Raw genomic sequence first — 22,679 nt, 5'->3', positions numbered from 1 at the left:
GTGGTCGCTAGGGTGTGGTTGTGAGCTTTCACATGTCAGGTTGCAGGGCTCATCAGGCCTTCCTGAATGTGAGCTCCCACACATTTTGACTATCAGGTTATAGGCCTCATCTGGCTTTCCTGGTCATGTCAAAACCATACTTATGGTAAGTCACATGATGGAACATCTTGTGTATTTTCTAAAATCCATTTTTATGGTAAGGGTCATGCGCTGTACGCCTCGGTCCCTTTCTATGTGGCCCAGACCCAAGTCTTTCACCTCGGGTCCCACTTTAGATGCGTCCTGTTGTCATGGTATGCCACGACAGACGCCTTTCTGGCTAACTTCCTCATTCTGATCCAGGCCTTTTCTGGATTCGGAATGGCTAAGTACATGCACTTTGGTTTCATGTACTTTCTAATGTAGCCCCCACGTGGTGTGGTTGTCAGGTTACAGGCCTTATTAGGCCTCCCTGGTTATGGGCTCCCATATTCTGGGTATCAGGTTACAGGCTTATCCGGCCTTCCTGATATGAGCTCCCGCATACTGTGGTCGTCATGTTACAGGCCTCACCGGCCTTCCTGGTTATGAGCTCCCACATGCTGTGGTCGCCAGGTTACAGGCCTCACCCGGCCTTCCTGATATGAGCGCCCACATACTGTGGTCGTCAGGTTACAGGTCTCACCGGCCTTCCTGATATGAGCTCCCATATACCGGGTATCAGGTTACAGGCCTCACCGGTCTTCCTGATATGAGCTCCCACATACTGTGGTCACCAGGATACAGGCCTCACCCGGCCTTCCTGGTTATGAGCTCTCACATGCTGTGGTCGCCAGGTTACAGGCCTCACCCGGCCTTCCTGATATGAGCGCCCACATACTGTGGTCGTCAGGTTACAGGCATCACCGGCCTTCCGGATGTGAGCTCTCAGGTACTGGAGCTCCCCACATAGGGGGTAATCAGGTCTTTGGCCTCAGCAGACCTTCCTGGTTTTGATCCCTCTCTTACTTCCTCAGTGTTCAGGACGAGCACTGGGTAGACCCACGGATTGAGTGGACGACTTCCGTCATTTCTTGAGGTTGAGTTACATTCTCCAGGTGGTCCCGTCTCTGTAATCCGGAACTGAATGGTTTCTGCCAGCTTTGCAGGCCTTCAGTTTTGGATGCCTTTTCCAAGGCAGTTTCCAGAGGCTCTGTCTCGGACAGACAGGCAATGGCCAAACTGTGCGTCTTAGGATAGATCACCAGGCCAGCCTGGTGGCATGTCAGGAGGCATGCTCTCCTGAATAGTGACTGGCTGGGTGTCCCTTGAGTCCCCTAGCCACACTCCCAGGAAAGGAACCCCTTCTATTAGGAAGTTGTGGTCCTAAGCCTTTGAGCTGGCCCAGATGTACCTCCCATGAACTATGTTCTGGCAGTTTTCTCGGTTCATTAGCTTGGGCTATGATCGGATAGGGAGTGCTGTCACTGACAGCCCAACGTGAGTGGTTTTAGTGTCCTTTGTATTACTGGTTCTGACAGTTGTCACTGCCATTGGGCATGCACTCCCCTCAGTATGGTGGCGTGGGTATTTCGTTCCCCATAACATCGATGACGTATTGTTGAGTTCCCTTCGAAAGGGAACGTCTCAGGTTACGACTGTGTACGAACCTATGTTCCCTGAGAACAGGGAACGAGACAATACGTCTCCCTGCCATACTTCGGGACCTGCCTGCAACAGCCCCTTCAGACGATGGGATGTTGTCACGGTTTCAAGGCGGCCTTTTTATGCATCTAGATTGACATTCGAGCTGATGATGCGAGGGCTGTCGCCGGTCAACATGATTGCTGTGAGTTGATATTTGATTTCAGACACCTGTCACTGTCACGCCTGAGGCGTTCCCCATAACGTCGATGACGTATTGTCTCGTTCCCTGTTCTCAGGGAACATAGGTTACAGTCGTAACCTGAGACGTTTTATTACCTGGATTTGGATGCGGCCCCTGGTTCCCGAGGTCTTTCAGCATGAACCGGTTGCCATTGTCCTGGTTGGGTTTGGTTTGGTTTCAAAATTAAAAAAGTTATTTGAGCCAGATCTGGCAGTGCTTAGCGTGGCGTGTGTGGGTATATGTTCCTACTGAGTCATGAGTGAACCTATGAAAGATAACGTCTCGGGTTACTTGCAGGAAACAGGAAACAGGAAACAGGAAACTTTTTTCAAATTTTGTCAAAATATTTATTATTTTCTTTAAATATATATAGGATTTTTTTTGAAGAACATTTGGGAGTTTTAATGCTTAGGAAAAAAAGGGACTCAAGAACAACCATAAAAAAATCAAAACAGTTGTGGATCATCCAGATATTGACACAGTATTAAGAATCAAGGGTACATAAACTTTTGAAAGGGTAATTTTTATAAATTCAGCAATTTTTTGTCTTTTGGACTATATGTAAACTTCTTTTATGTAAAATATCTTATTTAGGAAAATACTAAATAAAAAATAACATGCACTTTGTATGATCCCTCTTATTTTGTTACTCAAGCTATCTGCAAGGGGTTCACAAACTTTCAAGCACCACTGTGTGTGTGTGTGTGTGTGTGTGTGTGTGTGTGTGTGTGTGTGTGTGTGTGTGTGTGTGTGTGTGTGTGTGTGTGTGTGTGTGTGTGTGTGTGTGTGTGTGTGTAGTTTTAACATATATATATATATATATATATATATATATATATATATATATATATATATATATATATATATATATATATACATATACTGTTTACTGTTTGTTCACACCTAAAAACGTGAAAGATAAGAGTTAGAATCAACAAACTGACAACAACATGAACAACAAATTCAACACCAGTGTAAATTAAACTAGTGAATTGTACGCATATATAACCATAAATGTAACCATATTAATTATTCATGTTGTAGTGCATGCTGGGAATAGTGCGAATTTTACGCATTTACACAGGAAAGGCTTTTTCATATTATGTTTGATAGCCGCAATAATCTCAACAAAATGTTTAGTTTTATTCAAGGCATTTTTAAATGTTGCTTACTCTTAGAAGCAAAAAAAAAATATTTAGGAATATTGTTATTTAACATGTTTTTTTATTATTCACACATTTAATTATTTATTTTTTCTTCTGTAGCTTAAAAGCTCCTGTATGCTGGAGAAAATCTAAAAGCTTTTGTTCCAGTGGCTACTGCTTGTATATGACCTTATCATTGTGCATGTCTCTGATCATCAGTACAATGACAAAGGAACTAGACTCAAAGGAATCCTTATAAATGTGACATCATGCACTAGATCATTAAACATGCACTCCTGTGTTGAAGTTTTCTGAACATAAAATAAATGAAGCAAAGCTGCTGCTGTCACACCGCAAGGACTTTGTCTGTGGCCCGCTCCTTGTCAGTTGTCATGGTTATTCATTTTGATTTCATCATTATGTTCAGGTGTGTGTGTCTCGTTATCTCCCCTATTTAAGTTAAGTTCAGTTTCCACATCAGCAATGCAAACACAGGTGTAAAGTTGAGGAGAACACATTGATTGTAGAAAGGAAGAGTTTTATATGTAAAGTTTTTAATGTTGCTACACGACAAGAAAGAAAAAGCGATAGAATTAAAACAGTGGTGGAAGCTGCAGAAGAATTTCTAGGCATCAAAGATGTAAAAGCTGAAGATATACATAGTATGTTGAGTGCTAACAATGATGGGGGGGGGGTCTCAGAGTGTCATTTAATATTATGGTATTCCATCTCTTACAATGGAATGCTAGAAGCTTGATTTCAAATGGGCAAGAATTTAAAAAAAAAATGTTGCAGACTCTGAGATCAAAACTGATATTGTTTGTGTTGAGGAAACTTGGTTTCAGCCTCACCTTTATTTTATTTTACATGGGTATGAGTCTTTCAGGTTTGATAAGAGTTTGGAACCAGGGAGGGGGATGTGCAACATTTGTAAGGGATGGGATATCATTCAGAAGAATAATGAAAAATGAAAGTGTGATTATTGAAGTATATAAATTAGATGGGAACTTGGTAATAATCAACCTTTATAATCCGTGTGAAACATTAAGCCTAGAAATCTTAGAGAAAATAATTGGGAAACAAAGAAAAAGAAAATAAATTTGGTGCAGAGACTTCAAAGCACATAATAGTCTTTGGGGAAGTAAGCGCACTAATAATAATAATGGAGAAGTAATCAAAGATTTGATGGATGTTAGGCTGCTTGTTTGTCTAAATAACGGAAACGGTACAAGAATTGACACACGCTCCAACGCAATGTCTTGTATTGACATTACTCTAGTTCCCTTTCGTGGTCACTGCGAGTTACGTTGTGACGACGAATGGGGTTTCGCTTAGAAAGCCTATCAACTTTGAGTATTACAAAACGAGCCAATGGCAAGGAAATAACATGGGTCTGCGGAATTTGCATGGCGTATTTCTGCCTCACCTCGTGGGTATATAAGGAAGTACGCTGGCAACACACAGTTTCTGCTTCGGAGCCAAGAGTTCCTCTTCACTGCTGTAGCTTATTCTCTGATTATCTTCGAGAATCTTCGAGACGAGCAGTTTCCAGTCAGTTAGGGATGGGAATTGATAAGAATTTAACGATTCCGATTACATTATCGATATTGCTTATCGATCCGATTCCTTATTGATTCTCTTATCGATTCTCATTGGGTGAGGGAATAAGTACAAATTTGTTTGTTTGTATTAACTCGCTTTAATATCTGATCAGAAGACACAGCACAGAGTATTAGGGGGGTGAAATACACTGGTCTCACGGTTCGGTTCGATTACGATTATCATGTCATCGATTCAGTTCAATTCGATATCTCGATGCATTACGATGCACTGCATTCTCAATTTTCAATTTTACTTCAAAAGTGATGTGTGCGTGCGTGTTCGGGAAGTTTCACTGACAGAAACAGTGACGTTCCAGTTTAAGTTTCATGGGACTAAAGTCTGTTTATGCAATTAAGAAAATGAAATTCTATCAAATCAATTTTGTTTTAAAGAAATGTTAATTTAAAAGCAGCGCTCATTCATCAGTGTATATGTTACAGAGACACGCGCATCAACCGTCGCCGAGTCCGCTGTTGAAGGTGACGATCATCCATTTATAATCGCATAACACAGAATACTTGTAATTTGACCATCGGGTGCAAATACTTAAATCAGAGAAAATAATGGGGTCGGGTGGATGATTTGTTTTTGGCTGCGGATCCGGGTGATATTGGAGCTCATGCTTACTCTAAAGCAGTCAGACTCTGCAGGCGTTCACAGCTCGCTGTGAAAACGGCTAACGTGGTATTTCAAGTTAGTGGAATTACCTCCTGCATATTCTGTGTGCGTAGATGTAGACTTTTAAAGCATTTTTAATATCTCACACTCGCGTCAAATGAATTACATGCAGTGTGGCCAAATGTTTCTGCATATTGGAGGAAGTTCCCCCTTTGACGAAATGGAAATTTTACAAGTGTTGCAACTTGCAAGTGACCGTATTGTTGTCTTTTCGTGTGAAATATAACCAAACTTTAGAGCGCTTCTACCTCGATGCCATGTTTGCTGCGTTCTGAACCAAAACAATGCAGCGCGTGTGTGATGTCATGACACATTTGCAACGAGCGGAACCGATTTCTGGGTGTGGTAGTCATATAGATTTTGCTGATGGGCATGAACGTGCCTGACGTTTTTGGGCTTAGATCACGCCCAGGCAGTGCTCGTGGATGCGTCATGTTCTCATTGCGAGAACATGACCATCACAATGTTGCGGTCGAGACTCAATGACCTCACTAGAGCGAGAGTCCTCTGGAGATGAGGATTTGGCTGTGGCTGCGGCAGCCTTCGTGTGTGCAAGCATTGCTCGAGTCTGATCCAGAGTTGACAGCCATGCTTTCCCGGATCGCCGCAGTGTTCTGTGGCAACACATCTGTGTCCCCACAGCGCCTCCACCTGGCGTGGCGACCCTAAGCACCCCTCCAATGCCTGTAGGTCTTTGTCTACTCTGGTGGCAAGGACCTATAGAGCTGCAGGGCAGGCTGCCGCTTCTCTGCATGCTATGGCCATCCTTCAGGTCTACCAGGCCAGGGTGCTCACTGACATGCACAAGGGTAGGGCTGATTCAGGGCTCATGCAAGAGCTGCGTGCCGCAACCGACCTCGCTCTACGGGCGACAAAGTTGACCGCACGCTCCCTGGGTCAGGTGATGTCCACATGCGTGGTCAAGAAAGGACATCTCTGCCTTAACCTGGTTGATATGCACGAGGCTGAGCGAACCCGCTTCCTCAACTCCCCCATATCCCAGACTGGCCTCTTCAGCGGCGCGGTCGAGGACTCTGCCCAACAGTTCTCGGCCGCCCAGAAGCAGACTGAGGCGATCAAAGATGTTTTGACCCCGCGGGCAGCTGCTTCCCCGCCGGCTCAGACGACTCAGTCCTCCACGCTCCGCCTCCCATGTCTGATTATTCCTCCTCGCAGGTACGTCTGTGGTTCACTTAACCGGGGGCCGGTTAAGTTTTTGGAGCTTTCCAATCTGTACCGCTGGCTCACAAGAACCATCAGGCTCGGCTATGCGATTCAGTTCGCACGGTCTCTTCCCCGGGGGGAATCTGCTATACCGTGGTGGGTGGCTATGCCCCTATCATGTATGCAGAGGTCATTACCCTAATGGCGAAGGGTACGATCGAGACGGCCCCTCCAGCCGAAATGAAGTCCGGCTTCTTCAGCCCCTACTTCATTGTGTCCCAGAAAAGCGATGGGACACGGCCAATCCTGGACCTGCGCGCCTTGTACCGAACCCTTCACAGGCTTCTGTTCAAGATGTTGTTAGCCTAACGCATTCTCGAATGTGTTCGTCGATTGGATTTGTTCGCAACGTTCAACCTGAAGGACGCATACTCTCATGTCTCCATTCTTTCTCGACACAGACCGTTTCTTCGGTTTACTTTCGAGGCGCAGACATACCAGTAAACTGTTCTCCCATTTGTGTTAGCCCTGTCTCTTCGCGTTTTCATGAAGGTCGTTGAGGCAGCCCTTGTGCTTACGTAGACAACGAAAGAAAGAAAAGGCAAATGTGTTGGGAAAGAATTTTGCTAGTGTGCATAGTGGTGATTATTTAGGTGATTTCCACAGACAAAATAAAGAAAAAATTCTAAAAGAAAATAGGGATGTGTTTTATAAAAAATGTTAAAAACATGCAAAACACCATTGATGTAGAAATGAATATGAATGAACTAGTGATAGTACTAAATGGAATCATAAATACTGCTACAGGAGAAGATCAATTGAGTTATGTCATGTTTTTAGAAATTACCTGAGAAAATGTTTTAGATAATATTTTATGATGTTTATTTAATAAGATATGGGAAGAAGGTAAAATGCCAAAATGTTGGAAGAGTGCGATAATACTGCCATTTAAAAAACCTGGAAAGGATTCTAATAATGCTGGTAACTATAGACCTATTGCCCTAACATCCCACCTATGCAAGTGGATGGAGAAGATATTAGTGAGAAGACTTAATTACTTCCTTGAACACAGAGGCTTATTAGCACCATACCAAAGTTGTTTCAGAAAAGGACATTCTACAAAGGATGCTGTTGTGAAAGTAAGCAATGAGATGGATAAAACATTTAAAATGAAACAAATAATAAATGTTGTATATTCTTTGATATTGAAAAGGCCTATGACTCCATGTGAAGGGAAGGGTTATTAATTAAATTAAATAGGTATTAGAGGTAGGTTTTATAACTGGGTCCTATATTTTTTTATCAGAAAGAAGATTTAAAGTTAAAGTGGGAACAGAAGTATTTGAGGAATTTGTAATCATTAATGGAATTCCACAAGGAAGCGTTATATGTCCAGTTTTATTAAATGTTATGATTAATGATATTTTTATGAATTTGGACAGAGGGATTGGGTCACATTTCCCTGTATGCAGATGATGGGGATATCTGGGCAAGAGGATGAGAGCCTACAAGTGTGAGAAGTAAAATCAAGGAAGCAATTAAAAATGTAGAACAATGGTCGTATATTTAAGATTTCTTCAAGTAATTCTTGTAATATGTTATTTACCAGGAAGAAAGGGATAGACAAACAAAACTTGAAGATATATGGTCACAATTTGGAAACAGTAGATCCTTTTAAATATCTGGGTATGTGGTTAGATCAAAAGGGTACATGGAAAATACATGTTGAAAAGGTGGAATCAAAATGTAAGAAAGTTTTATTAAATTAATGAGAGCATTAGCTGGGAAAGATTGGGAGGCAGATAAACAATCACTAATGTATATTTATAGGGCTCTGATGAGGTCAACAATAGATTATGGATGCTTTGTGTATGGACCAGCAGCTAAAACACATTTAATGAAATTGGATAGAGTTACTTATAAAGCTTTGAGGATTTGTACTGGTGCGATGAGATCAACACCAATTAAGGCAATCCAGGTAGAGTTAGGAGAAATGCCCGCAGACCTGAGAAAATATCAACTTATGCTTACATACTGGTGTCGTCTATGTGGATGTGGTAATGAAAATCCTACAAATAGTGTTATTAAAGAATGTTGGGAATATAATTATTTTCAAGGTAATGGATTTGGATGGGTAATAAAGGCTAAAGCAGAGGAATTAAGATTAGAGAATTTCTCTTTTAACTCCCCTACCCCTATTAGTATCCCTATATGGATGTTTCCAAAAATTGAGGTAGATTTAAACATAATGAAATTAAAGAAAGAATGGGAAGAGTGTGATAAAGGACACATGGCAAGTCAGTACATAAGAAGTTAATATTTTAATTATTTAGATATTTATACAGATGGATCCAAAGACGAAGAAGATATGGTAGGCATGTGGTAGGCATAGGCATATACCAACCTAAATGTAAGTATTGGGAAAAGATTATCCGATCAGTTGTCAGTTTACACGTCAGAGATGATGGTGATTATTGTAGAGCTACAGTGGGTGGAGGAAGCAAAACCAGATAGAGTGGTTTGTTGTGTTGACTCTATAGCAGCCCTAAACAGTATTCAAAATATGAAATCTAACAGAGAAGATATAATGTTAGAAATTCATCAAAGTTTATTTAGATTGTAAAAGCTGCGGATAGATGAGATTCTGCTGGGTACCTGCTCATGTAAACATAAAAGGGAATGAGAGAGCAGATAAAATAGCAAAAAAAATCAATAAGAACGAGCAAAGTTATAAACGTTACATATGGCAAAGGAGAAGCTATGGCATTAATCAAAAATGAAATGATGAAGAAATAGCAGAATAGGCGGGACATGGATAATAGTGGAAGGAAATATTATATTATAGAGAAATCTATCAATACACAGGGTGTGATCAGAAGGAACAGAAGGGAGGAGATAGTTTTAACCAGGCAGAGGTTTGACCACACAGGGTTAAATAAAACATTGGCTACAGTATATAGGTAAAAGTCAATCAGATGAATGTTTGGAGTGTAAAACTACAGAAAATGCAGAGCATATACTGTTACATTGTAAGAAATAAAGAGAAGAGATGATTCAATTAAAACAAAAGATAAGTCGGGCAGGAAGAAAATGGAACCTTGAGGGTGTATTGGGAACAACAGGAGAAGGAGTAGAGGATACACAGAATGATGTTGTGGAATATCACTATAAGAGTATCACAATAGGGGTATATTATAAGATCTAAGGATATAAATATATATGTAATAATAAAATAGTTATAGGAAAGTTTTTTTTTTTTTTTTTTTTTTTTTTTTAAGTAGATCATTGAATCATTACCCATATTGCATACTCCGGTACACTAAGTGACGGTATGCAACTGATAAGTCATGGATTCAATCCGCCATAAAACTAAAAGAAGAAGAAGAAGAAGAAGAAGAGTGTTTGCCAGGTCTCGTCTCAGTATAGTTGTGTTTTGAATGTCTTGTTGAATTTACTTAGTTGGAATTAAAGTCTGTATACCTCTCCCACACAACCCGTGACAGCTGTCTGAACCTACATATCATGAATAATGCTTATTAATGCTTAATGGAACACAGAGCTTAGATATGTGCTTAATTAAAAACTACAGCTCTAATGAAGTACTTAGGGTGTATGCAAAACAGGTTGTTAGATTTAATTTGCCAGACACACTAGCAGTGTCTTTTGGTTCATAAAGCTGTTACCTCTAAATTCTGACATAAGGAAAATGCATGAAGAGTAGAACAACTAAGAGTTATTTACCTGCCCTACCAATATTTTTACTATCCTCTCCACAAAAAAAAACTTTTTTAAACCATTTTTGCCAGACATATTCATATATTTGTCAAAAAAATATCATTATACTTTTTAATAAAGACACCTGGAAATGTACAGCTATAATGTAACTACATTACTTCACAAAAACACTTTTGCTGGGTAATGATGGAATACGATAGAAAAGTTTACTGATTGGTTTGCATTTTGTTTTAATTTAGCAGTTTTTTTATTTCAATTATAGAAATAATACACTTACAATGAATATACATAAGTATGAACTGAATGTAATATTTTCAGTCACTTAATAACAGGTTAGTTGTAATTAAATGAAAATGTATTATGGTTAGCTAACTAACTATAGTAGGATCTATATATGTAATTTCAATATAACTTTTATTGTCGTTGAAATATGGTTAAAGTGTACTGCTGAATATACTGTAAAGCATTTATGGTACATTTAAATATACTTTCTACTGTAAATTCTAAATTCTATTGAAACTTGTATGTCTTGTAATTACACATTTGTTGGGATGAAGCTGAAATTTAGTATATTTAAAACGTTAAATTTATAGGCTATGTAATATATAATAAAAGTGTAATACATGAAAATAAGTGTTGTTGTGCAAAAATGTACATATTCTTCACATACATAGATACATACATACAAAAGTGTGCACAAGGGCACAGAAAAACAGTTCTTCTTGTTGTTGTTTTTCTCCAAAATGAATGTACAAAAATATTTAATGAAAATGTTCAGTTCACCGCAGCATTGGACCTAAAAGCAAGTGACAGGTCTGTTAACTGCCCAAAACTCTCTCACACTGGCTCCAGGCCAGCAGATCATCCTTATCACTGAGCCCTGCCACCTAGCAATGCCCTGGTAACCACCCAGTACACTCTGGCAACTATAAAAATTAATACATTTTCATTATATATGTTTCACATACACATGGATCAAAATAAATCTGTTATGTTTTAACATTTAATATTTAATATTAAATTAAATGAATTCAATATTTCCACGCTACTGATGTACTTTGCAATCCGTGCAAAATGACCAAGGTACTGAGCCAACGTTTAGAACACTTTCCCAGCTAACAGGGAACGTTCCCCCATAACTAACATTCTTTAAAAGTCATGTAAATGTTGACAAAATTGTTCTTAAAATAATGTTTATTGAAAGTTCTTACAATGTTATTAATAGTTAGTATACATTATCGTAATTTTGAAAGAAAACTTTTGCGTGAAACTTTGTGAGAACAATTTTAATGAAACAAGAGACAAACAAAAGATAACAAAAGCAAAATAAAACTGACATGTTTAACTGAGTTAAACAAAATAAATAATAATTCTAGAAATAAATAACTGGAACTTGAAAACAAAAAGAAATAAAAGAAGACTGCAACCTTGCAGGGAACTAGAGAGAAAATAAAAAATAAATTCAAATTCAGAGAGAAACCAAAAATAAGGCTTGAGAGAAATAGAGAAAAATAAAGACTGGAACTTGATAACAATAAAAAAAAAACAGGAACAAATAAAAACCAGAACATTGAATTTATATAAACATAGTGTGTACAGACAAGACAAGTGGGTAGCACTGTCACCTCACAGCAAGAAGGTCCCTGGTTTGAGTCCCGGCTGAACCAGGAGTTAGCAGGTTCTCTGTGTGTCAGTGTGTTACTCCAGGTACTCAGTTTCTTAAACACAGCTGTAATGATACAGTCCGGCAGTAAAAGGGCATTGCGCCAATTATGGAGAAAATGCGCCAAAGGTTTTTTCAGTGGCATGGGCACGTCCTATGAGCAGGTGCTGCTGTGCCTACCACATCATGGTGGATGGGAGACGGCCACATGGAAGACCAAAGCAAAGATGGCAGGATATAATTGAAGCAGATATGATGACCACCAAATTACAACGAGCGGGACAGTCGACTGTACAAAATGGCATGCCAAGATCCAAAGACACCACACTTGTAAAAAAAACACGCTAGGATGAAGAAGACTCCAGTTTCCATCACAGTTCAAAGACATTTTGAACGTTTAAAAAACATTCAGAATGAACTTAATGCGAATGTTAGCAAAACATTCTAAGAACAAATTGCACAATAGTTTTGTTAGCTGGGTTTACACAACACTTTAGAATTATATTGAACAGAAACATATTCTGTTATTGTTTCTAATTTAACCACTTTCCTTTTTTCTCTCTCTCCATTAAATATTTGTTTTTCCAGTGCCATATGCCCTTAAACACAACAAAAGTCAATTGCACATTACTATTTTTAACTAACTTTAGATGTTTTACCCTGAGTGGGTGTTTAAGAGATAAAGACCCTCACTAAATGTAAGTATTTAGTTCATATCCTACATGAATTACATTTAATGATGACAGAAGATAGCTAATGTAGCGACTGTGATCCATGTGCAGAATCATTTGTTTGAAAATTAGTGCACAATATGAGTGCACAATTTGTGTATGAGTAATTGGCTTCACACGGAAAGGATCCCAAAGGTAGTTGATGGAATCACTTTATCATATTACAAGAGCATTAGCACTGCAGAAAATTATCAGTATAATTAATTAGTTGCCTTGCTGACCGCTTATTAGAAGCTTGACAGGAATGCATGAATGCTGACGAAGGATTTATAATAATTGCTGCTTTTATAAGAGCTCTTTTATTTATATCTGCAGGAGAGAATGCTATTTCCCTTTCTTCTGTTTTCTGAAGTCAATTTTCTGTGAAGTTTTCTTTTAAAAAGACAACAAGTGGTACCTTTGAAGCCATTCACAAAGCCGAATGTCTGGATGCATGTCTAATAAGCAGAAAATCCTTCCATAACATTTAATTAAATGGGCTGTACTGCTTGGTACTTCATATTATTTTCATCATATGACAACCATGAGAAGAGTTGTAGAAGAGTTGTTTCTTGTAGAATAACATGTATCATGCTATGAAAGATGCTGTCAAAAAACACTTTCTTATACAATAGGGATAGTTCACCGAAAAATGAAACTTCCGTCAAAATGTATGCACTCGCATCTCATTTAAAAACTGTATGACTTTCTTTCTTCTGTGGAAAACAAAAGATGATATTTTTAAGAATTATGGACTTCCATAAACAGACTTCCATTCTATGAACATAAAAACAAAATGAGACATTTCTCAAAATATCTTCTTTTATTTAAGTGTGACAAAACAACTTCATAGTTATAGATATTCAGAGTATGCATATAGTTTAGATATGCAGGAACTGATAATCATATTCTGAAGCGTAATAAATGGAAGGGAACTGGGTGAAATTGTTCCCTGTGATCGATTTCACTGTAATTTGCTTGTGGCCGTTTTCTCAGGACTTAAGCTTTCATGTGTTCCCAAGGTCTCCAGTGACCTCATCAAACCCCCATGAGACAGTATCTCAGTCTTCCACAGCGTAACACACATTGATAAAGCCTGCAGGCAAAATCCAGACTTTGAAGGTGACTCATAACTGAGCCAGTGTAACTCCTGTCAGCTGACTGAAAATGAGGAGGAGGAGGAGGAGGAGGAGGAGAGGAAATGGAGTGCTTCTTTTCTTTGTTGTGAAAAATGATTGAGTATTATCTGCTGTATATGCGGATCTCCAAGGAATTCATGTTAGTTCTGTTGTTGTGCAATTGTCACTTGTATTTGCACTTTTTTCAGTTATTCAGAAAATGCTTAGCCTAAAGCATTGACATTTTGCCTCAAAAACAGCAGCCATTGCCCATGTAATTAAAATGCATTCATTCAGATTATAATAGATTCAATAAAAAATAGAAGATAACGAAAGCCTATGTTACTTTCATAACACCCAGACCTAGTCATTGTATGGAAGGGATGTTATAATTATCAGGCATCTCGTTAGTTCAGGCAGGCCACGTCAGCAAAGTTCGCATCAGCTGATAGCAGCTGTTCATGACGTGTTAGAATCAGTGTCGACATCTATTACAGCGGCACATATAAACTCCCATTCCTTCAGCATTTCCTCCATAGCATTGCTGCTCGCATTAAACTTTGCATTGTTTTGTGTTAGCTCCCTTGTTTGTTACCATACTAACACTGATTATGTCTAGTCCCTCAGGTGTTTCTTGTTTCCTTGTCATCTTGTTAGTTTCCCTGTGTGTGTATATTTAGCCCTGCCTATTTAGTCAATCTTTGGGAGTCGTTGCCTGCGTTTTGTATTCTTGTAGTCAGTATTATGTTCCCACACCTTGGTTGGATTATCTTTATGTTTTTTCTTTAAGGCGAGACACTACAGGTGAATAGGATAATTTTTTTAGCTAGCAGATATCACCATGAAACTTTCCCAGCTGATTACCTACATTAAGATGAGAAAAAAAATATACTACAAGTTTTCTGTAATTTAATGTTTAAATATGCAAATTAGGCATTATCTAATTAAATATGCACTAATTTGCATATATTTTAAAAAACGAAATCTGAGTATTGAATAAAGCCAGGTTCAAAATTCTTTTTTCATTGTGTTCACATATTAGATGGGGAAAAATTACAGAGGGATTTATGGATATCTACTTTTGTTATCCTGTAAATCAGAATATACTGCCAATAGCCTTTAAAAAAGGATTTTCGCCATGTTTTTTGGAATAAAATGTTATATAAATCAGGCTAGGAATAATCTATTTACAAATCCCTCTGTAAATGTCTTCATAATATAACTAGGTACAAGACTGGGAAGTTTGGTGTATAGGTGCTACTAAACTGGAGATTGGACTTTGAGTACTGAAGGATTACAAATTTATTAAATGTTTTATTTAAGTTTCTAATACTATCATATATAAACTGAGAAAGTTCTGTTCCCTTTCGTTGTCACTCCGAGTTACGTCGGATGACGACGAATGGGGTTTCGCTTAGAACACCTATCGACTTTGAGTATTACAAAACGAGCCAATGGCAAAGAAATGCCATGGGTCTGCGGAATTTGCATAGCGTATCTCCGCCTTACCTCGTGGGTATAAAAGGAGGACGCCGGCAACAGGCAGATATGTTTTCGCTTCGGAGCCAAGAGTATTTCTTCACTCCACAGTCATCTCTGACTTCGCTCTACGAGACGAGCTTCTCTCTCCGGTGTTGGTGTGACGGCGATCTGCAGCGAGCTCACGGTGCCTGCTGATCTGTGCAGTAATCTGCCAGTGTGTGTGTGTCTCCCTGTGCGCTTCAACATCGCGGAGTTTTTTTCTCTCCTCTCATAAAAGAGCTCGCACGCGGCACGTGTTTTTAAAGACGGCTCGCCCGTGCATTTCTGGTTGCAGCGGACTGGTATCGGACTCTGATGGGCACGAGCGCTGTCTAGTGTGTTTGATCATGCTTGAACAGCGCTCGTGGGTGACTCATGTTCTCGCAAGGGAACGTGAGCATCGCGTCATATATAGGTCGAGACTCGGTGAACTCGCAAGAGTGAGAGTCCCCTCATCCACCCCCCGATCTTCGGCTGGTGGCCAGGGTGACCTGAGGGTTACGGTCTGGAACAAGGCGCCGACTACGTGTCCGTGACCCCAGCCCCCCTCTTCAATGACGGTGCCCGCTAGTGAACTGCTGATTTCCGCGAGTCTACCCTCTGGTGGCCCGCGTGTTTCAGTTGAAGCTACAGAGGAAGATGCCATGTCTGTTGCAGCATCACTAGGTGGGCTTGAGTCTTCTGGAAGTGAGGGCTCGTCACAGCTGCCACCTTCCGGTGTGCATACGGCTGTGCCTGAGTCTGATCCGGAGATGACGGCCATGCTTTCCTGGGACGATTGGTTTTGGGTAAGGCCGCCGACCCTCGTCCGTGGCAAACCCCAATACCTCTCTTCCCGGACGTGCATGATGAGATCTCGAAGTCCTAGAAGACCCCCTTGTCTTCTCAGGACCGCTCGCTGATCTCATCCGCCTTTCCTCCCCTCGATGGGGCCGCTGCCCTTGGGTACACTGGGGTTCCCCCGGCTGAACGCTCTGTTGCGATGCTATGTGTCCTCAGAGTGCTTCTTCTCGGCGCAATCCTAAGCACCCGCCCGTGGCCTGTAGTTTTTCGTCTACGCTTGTGGCGAGATCCTGTAGTGCCACGGGACTGGCAGCCGCCTCTCTGCATGCCATGGCTGACCCAGATGCTCATGGACCTGCACGAGGGCGGGACTGACCCAGGGCTCTTCACTGAGCTGCGCGCCGTCACTGACCTTGCTCTCCGAGCGACGAAAGTGGCCGTACGCTCCCTGGGTCAGGTGATGCTCACCATTCTGTGGCTGAACCTGTCTGATGTGCTGGATGTCGCACGGACCCGTGTGTCCGACAGTCCCATATCCCAGGTCGGCCTCTCCGGCGGTGCGGTTGAGGGCTTGACCAACAGCTCTCAGCCGCTCATGAGCAGACTGACGTTGATTCTGTCCCGACGGCCCCGCCGTCCGCCCAGGTCCCTCGGTCTGCCCACCGCCGAAGGCGCCCCCCCGCGGCTCCCACCCCGCCCGTTCACCGGGCCGGCTCTGGGGGCCGCGGGCGGACGCCACAGCCCCTCTCCAGCCCCGCCCCCCGCTACACGCCGGGTTAAGCGGCGCTCCTGAGACGGGCTCCTCGGGGATGGAGCAGCTGAGGTTGACTCTGTCCCGACGGCCCCGCCGTCCGCTCAGGTCCCTCGGTCTGCCCACCGCCGTGGGCGCTCCCCCGCGGCTCCCACCCCGCCCGCTCAGCCGGGCCGGCTCTGGAGGCCGCGGTCGGACGCCAAAACAGTCCTCTCCAGCCCCGCCCCCCGCTACACGCCGGGTTAAGCGGCGCTCTTGGGATGGGCTCCTCAGAGATGGGACTCAGTTCTTTCCAGGAGCTGGTAGCAGGACCACTCCTTTCCCCGGGTGAGGGCCGGGGAAGAATCCTTATTCTCCAAAGAACTGACTCTCCCGTCTCTGAGCACAGAGAGTTCGGACGACACAGAGCGCCGCCCACATGCCGTGCTCTCCTCGTCCCCCTCTGTCCCGGAGGTGGTTGACACGGCGTGTCGTCCACGACCGCTTCGCCCTTGTCCCCCTCTGTCGCCAGACCCTTGACAGAGCAGGCCCCTGTGGAACGCTGGTCCTTCCCTGGCCTCCTCTGTCAGGGTGCGGTTTTGACCTTGCCCCCACACCGGGCCGCTATGCCGTCCACGTCTGGGCCGGTCATTCCGCTTCGCTGCACCACCGGAGGGACGTCTGTGGTTCTCGACGCCGCTGGCACAGTTGGGAGCCTGCCTAGAGCTTCCCTTCTGTTCCGCGCGAACCATCGGCTCGGCTATGCGATTCAGTTCGCACGGTCTCCTCCCCACTTCAGGGAAGTCCGCTCCACTTTGGTCGATGGCTATGCCCTATCATGAGAGCGGAGGTTGCTACCCTACTGGCGAAGGGTGCGATTGAGACTGTCCCTCCAGCCGAAAGGAGGTCCAGGGGTACAGCCCCTACCTCCTTGTCCCGGAGAAGTCTGGTGGGTTACGGCCAATCCTGGTCCGAACCGCTCCCTTCACAGGCTGCCGTTCAAGATGCTCCTGGCCAAACGCATTTCTGGATGTGTGCGGCCACAGGATTGGTTTGCAGCGATCGACCTGAAGGACGCCTACTTTTATGTCTCCGTTCTCCCTCGACTCAGACCATACCTACAGTTTGCTGTCAGGGCGCGCGCATATCAGTACGCTGTTTTCCCATTCGGGCTAGCCCTGTCTCTTCGCGCCTTCACAAGGTTGTTGAGGCTGCCTTTGTTCCTCCATGGGAACACGGGGTTCGCATCCTGAACTATCTCGGTGACTGGCTGTCTTAAGCTCACTCCTGAGACCAGGTTTGCGAATACAGGGACCCAGTGCTTCGGCACCTAGCTCGTCTGGGCCTTCGGGTCAACCGGGGAAGGAGTAAACTTTGCCCCGTGCAGAGGAGCTCTTTTCTCGGTATGGACTTGGTCGCCTTCTCCACTCAGCCATTGCTGACTTGCCTGAGACTATCAAGCGCAAGAGTGCGGTTCCACTGAAGTTTCTTCAGAGGCTCCTGGGGCATATGGCATCTGCAGCCGTGGTTCGCCGCTCAGATTGCTTCATATGAGACCGCTTCAGCTTTGGCTCCGCGACCGAGTCCCGAGGTGGGCATGGCAACACGGCACCCTCCGAGTACCAGTTACTCCGACCTGCCGTCAGACCTTCACCCCGTGGTCGAACCTCAGTTTTCTACGGGCCGAGTACCCCTGGAACAAGCTTTGCGGCATGTTGTTGTAACGACAGATGCCTCCTCCACGGGCTGGGGTGCCATGTGCAATGGACCTGCTGCCGCGGGCTCCTGGACAGGACCCCGACGCCTCTGGCACGTCAATTGTCTCGAGTTGCTGGCCGTACGTCTTGCTTTGCGCCGCTTCCGGGCCGTGCTCAAGAACCAACACGTACTAGTCCGTTCAGACTATACCGCCTCTGTAGCGTACATCAACCATCAAGGTGGTCTACGCTCCCGCCGTATGTCGCAACTCGCCCGCCACCTCCTCATATGGAGTCAGAAGCATCTGAGGTCGCTTCATGCCATTTATATCCCCGGAGCCCTGAACTGTGCAGCCGACGAGCTCTCACGGCTTCAGCCCCTCCCGGGAGATTGGCGACTCCATCCCCAGTCGGTTCAGCTGATTTGGGACCAGTTCGGGGACGCACAGATAGATCTGTTTGCCTCCCACGACTCGACCCATTGCGCCCAGCTTTATTCCCTGACCGAGGGCACGCTCGGCACGGATGCTCTGGCGCACAGTTGGCCGCAGGGCCGCAAGTATGCGTTTCCCCCAGTGAGCCTTCTTGCGCAGACCTTGCGCAAGGTCAGGGAGGACGCGGAGCAGGTCATTCTGGTCGCGCCATACTGGCCCGCCCAGACCTGGTTCTCCGAACTAGTACTCCTCGCGACAGCACCTCCCTGGCCGATCCCTCTGAGGAAGAACCTTCTTCCTCAGGGACGGGGCCACCTATGGCACCCTCGTCCCGATCTCTGGAACCTCCACGTGTGGCTCCTCGATGGGACGAGGCAGGTTTGAGTACCCTACCACCAGCGGTGGTGGCTACCATCACTTCCGCTAGGGCGTCGTCCACGTGACACGTCTATGCGTTGAAGTGGAACCTCTTCGTCAGCTGGTGCTCTTCTCACCGAGAAGACCCCCGGAAATGCTCGATCAGCGTTGTGCCTTCCTTCCTTCAACAGGGGCTGGAGCGAAGGCTGTCTCCCTCCACCCTGAAGGTCTACGTTGCCGCTATTGCCGCACACCATGACCTCATCGAAGGTAAGTTGGTGGGGAAGCACGACCTGGTTATCAGGTTCCTGAGAGGAGCGAGGAGACTAAATCCGCCCCCTCCTCTCGTTCCCTCTTCGGACCTCTCAGTGGTTCTAACTGCCCTGTAGAGTCCTCCATCTGAGCCCCTGCAATCAGTCGAGCTTAAATTCCTGTCTATGAAGACAGCGCTCCTGGTTGCACTGGCCTCCATCAAGAGGGTAGGGGACCTGCACGCATTCTCCGTTGACGAAGCGTGCCTGGAGTCCGGGCCGGCTTACTCTCACGTGATCCTGAGACCCCGGCCTGGATACGTGCCCAAGGTTCCTACCACTCCCTTCCGGGACCAGGTGGTGAACCTGCAAGCGCTGCCCCTGGAGGAGGCAGACCCAGCCTTGCACTGCTCTGTCCAGTACGCGCTCTCCGCGCCTATGTAGACAGGACGCAGTGTTTCAGGACCTCAGACCAGCTCTTTGTCTGTTATGGTGGGAAGCTGAAGGGAAAGGCTCTCTCAAAGCAAAGGTTGTCTCACTGGATAGTGGACGCCATTGCTTTGGCATACCAGCAGCAAGGTTGACCGTGCCCCCTTGGTGTGACTGCCCACTCCACCCGGAGTGTGGCATCCTCTTGGGCTCTAGTGCATGGCGCCTCGCTAACAGACATCGGCAGAGCTGCAGGCTGGGCGACACCTAACACATTCGCCAGATTCTTTAATCTCCGAGTGGAGCCAGTGTCCTCTCGTGTACTCGCTTCAACCAGCTAGTACCGGACCCGCTCAGGTGTCTTCGCTTGCTCGCCATTCCACTCCACGGACTGGATACGTGCGATATTCTCCTCAGGTGAGCTTCCCCGGAAGCCCTGAGCTCCTCCAGCACTCCTGACGTTGGCGCCAGTGTCTATTGCCTGCGTGTCGGATAGGTGCCTCCCGTGTGCATGGTCCCTCCTCTGAGCGACCCCCACATGTGTATTTCCACTGTAAGCCTCTTTGAGCATGTGTCTTTCCCTTGGCAAGCCACCTTGCCACCCCTGGGGTTGAAATATTCCACCTGCGGCTGGACACCCCAGTGTTCTCCATATGTCTCCTTCGGGTCATATGTGTATTCTCTAAGTCCCCCCCCCCCTCTGGGTTGGCAGTAATTGCATATTTCCCCTAAACTTTGGGATATGCTCCCCAGTGTACCTTGGTATTCCTGTGCTAAATAGGAGTCCTTCGTCCGTGCCAGTCTCACGACAGGGATCTCAGATTTACGCAGGGCACTGGAAGACAGCTGAGAAGGTGGCGTGATTAGACTGGTAACCCCATTCGTCGTCATCCGACGTAACTCGGAGTGACAACGAAAGGGAACGTCTCGGTTACGTATGTAACCCTCGTTCCCTGAGTAGGGAACGGAGACGTTACGTCTTCCTGCCACTTTCCGCTGTACCGCGGGGATCGCCTGAGCTCAGTCTTGGCTCCTCACCGAAGAAACATATCTGCCTGTTGCCGGCGTCCTCCTTTTATACCCACGAGGTAAGGCGGAGATACGCTATGCAAATTCCGCAGACCCATGGCATTTCTTTGCCATTGGCTCGTTTTGTAATACTCGAAGTCGATAGGTGTTCTAAGCGAAACCCCATTCGTCGTCATCCGACGTAACGTCTCCGTTCCCTACTCAGGGAACGAGGGTTACATACGTAACCGAGACGTTTGTTGAAGTTAGCATTTCAGGTTAGGATGGTAAATGATATCAGCTGTGAAACAGTTTCCAGCAAGAGAATCTGGCAAATCCTGTTTTCTCCATTGTAAGTTAAATGAGTCTGATCACTGAGACTTTCTTTAATGGCTCTGGGATGGCTCTTGGAACCAGAGTTCCTGGCCACTATCAGCATTTGAATAGTTATGCTGATTCCATTGGATTGGTAATGCCCCCAGAGTAGGGTGTGTTCGTACTACATTTGCATGCTGTGTTTGAATTTGTCTCCACCTCCATAAGTCCCTCCTCTTAAAATGCCTATAATATACCATGTAAAGTTACTTTAATTTAGACGATGTTGGTATGACTGCAGCGACAAGCAATAAAAGAACTTCTGCTTGGAAAACTGCCTCCGTCTCCTGGTCTGAGCTTCTAACTTTTCTACAAAGAAAAAGTTTCACAACAGTACGATAGAAAAGTCATTTTGAGAAAACGGGCTTTAAATATTTAGCATCAGCCAATAAGATTGCGTATTTAGAGTTAAATCCCTCCTTTTAGTTTCACGATTGGTTGCTGATAAAAAGGAAATGACCATATTTGGATCCGGCAGTATTGTTCAGGAGACAGAGAGCTTTCTAACGGTGTGTGTGATAACAGGGTGAACGAGATTTCACCAAGTACCACATGTTCCTGGATCAACATCGTTGTTGATCCTGGATCAACTTTCCAATTAACCAATCAGATTTGAGGGAAAAGTTTACAGTTTATGTCAAGTTTAGGCTTAGAACCAAGGTGAAGTACTTAAACATCAGTGTCATTCACCTATCATTACTGTAAAATCTATCTAGCTTTGGTTCACAGGAGTTTGAGCATCACCATGGTACATCGATAAGAATGAAGAAGGGACAAAGGATTCCGTTTAAGCCATTTATTGCCACTGTTCACACATGAGGAGCAACGTGAGATGATGAGGCTTGACGGTTATGTTTTTTTCTACAAAAATGATAAACAAGGAAACACAAGAATTACAATACAATAAACCAATATATAACATGACACTAAACATTTGTACACGAACCAAAGAGGGTGAAGGGTAGGCCTACCACTACAGAAATAAAGAAATACTACATACCAAAGACATTCATTTAACAATTACATATAGTAATTCCATCATGGTCTCAGTTAGGTTATACTGTTTTGTGCCTTTCCTATAGAACTACAATTAACAAACTATGTGCACTGCGCACTTACAGACAATGTGATATCCGTAGTCTAAAGCAAACAATCAGTATGAGAGGAATATAGGATCTACTAGTATGTATACTAGTCAAGCATTCAATCCCATCAAATTTACAGATAACCATTAAGATACAGCAAATATGGAAAGCAATAACTCACTTTATCACGCACAACAATGGATAGTATCTGAATCACAGAGACTGAGGGTCCTCACATGTGGTTTGTGTTGCTGCCAGGCAGAACAAAGGAATGGGTGGGGCTTATAAAGTGAACCATTGATTAGGAGGAAGTGAGATCAGGTGAGATTGGGTGGGTCCTTGCCATGG

This window comes from Siphateles boraxobius, unplaced genomic scaffold (genome assembly GCF_051911475.1).
Source record: "Siphateles boraxobius isolate OS27281-9 unplaced genomic scaffold, OSU_SipBor_1 35, whole genome shotgun sequence".
Lineage (NCBI taxonomy): Eukaryota > Metazoa > Chordata > Actinopteri > Cypriniformes > Leuciscidae > Siphateles > Siphateles boraxobius.
This window is presented reverse-complemented; position numbering follows the sequence as displayed.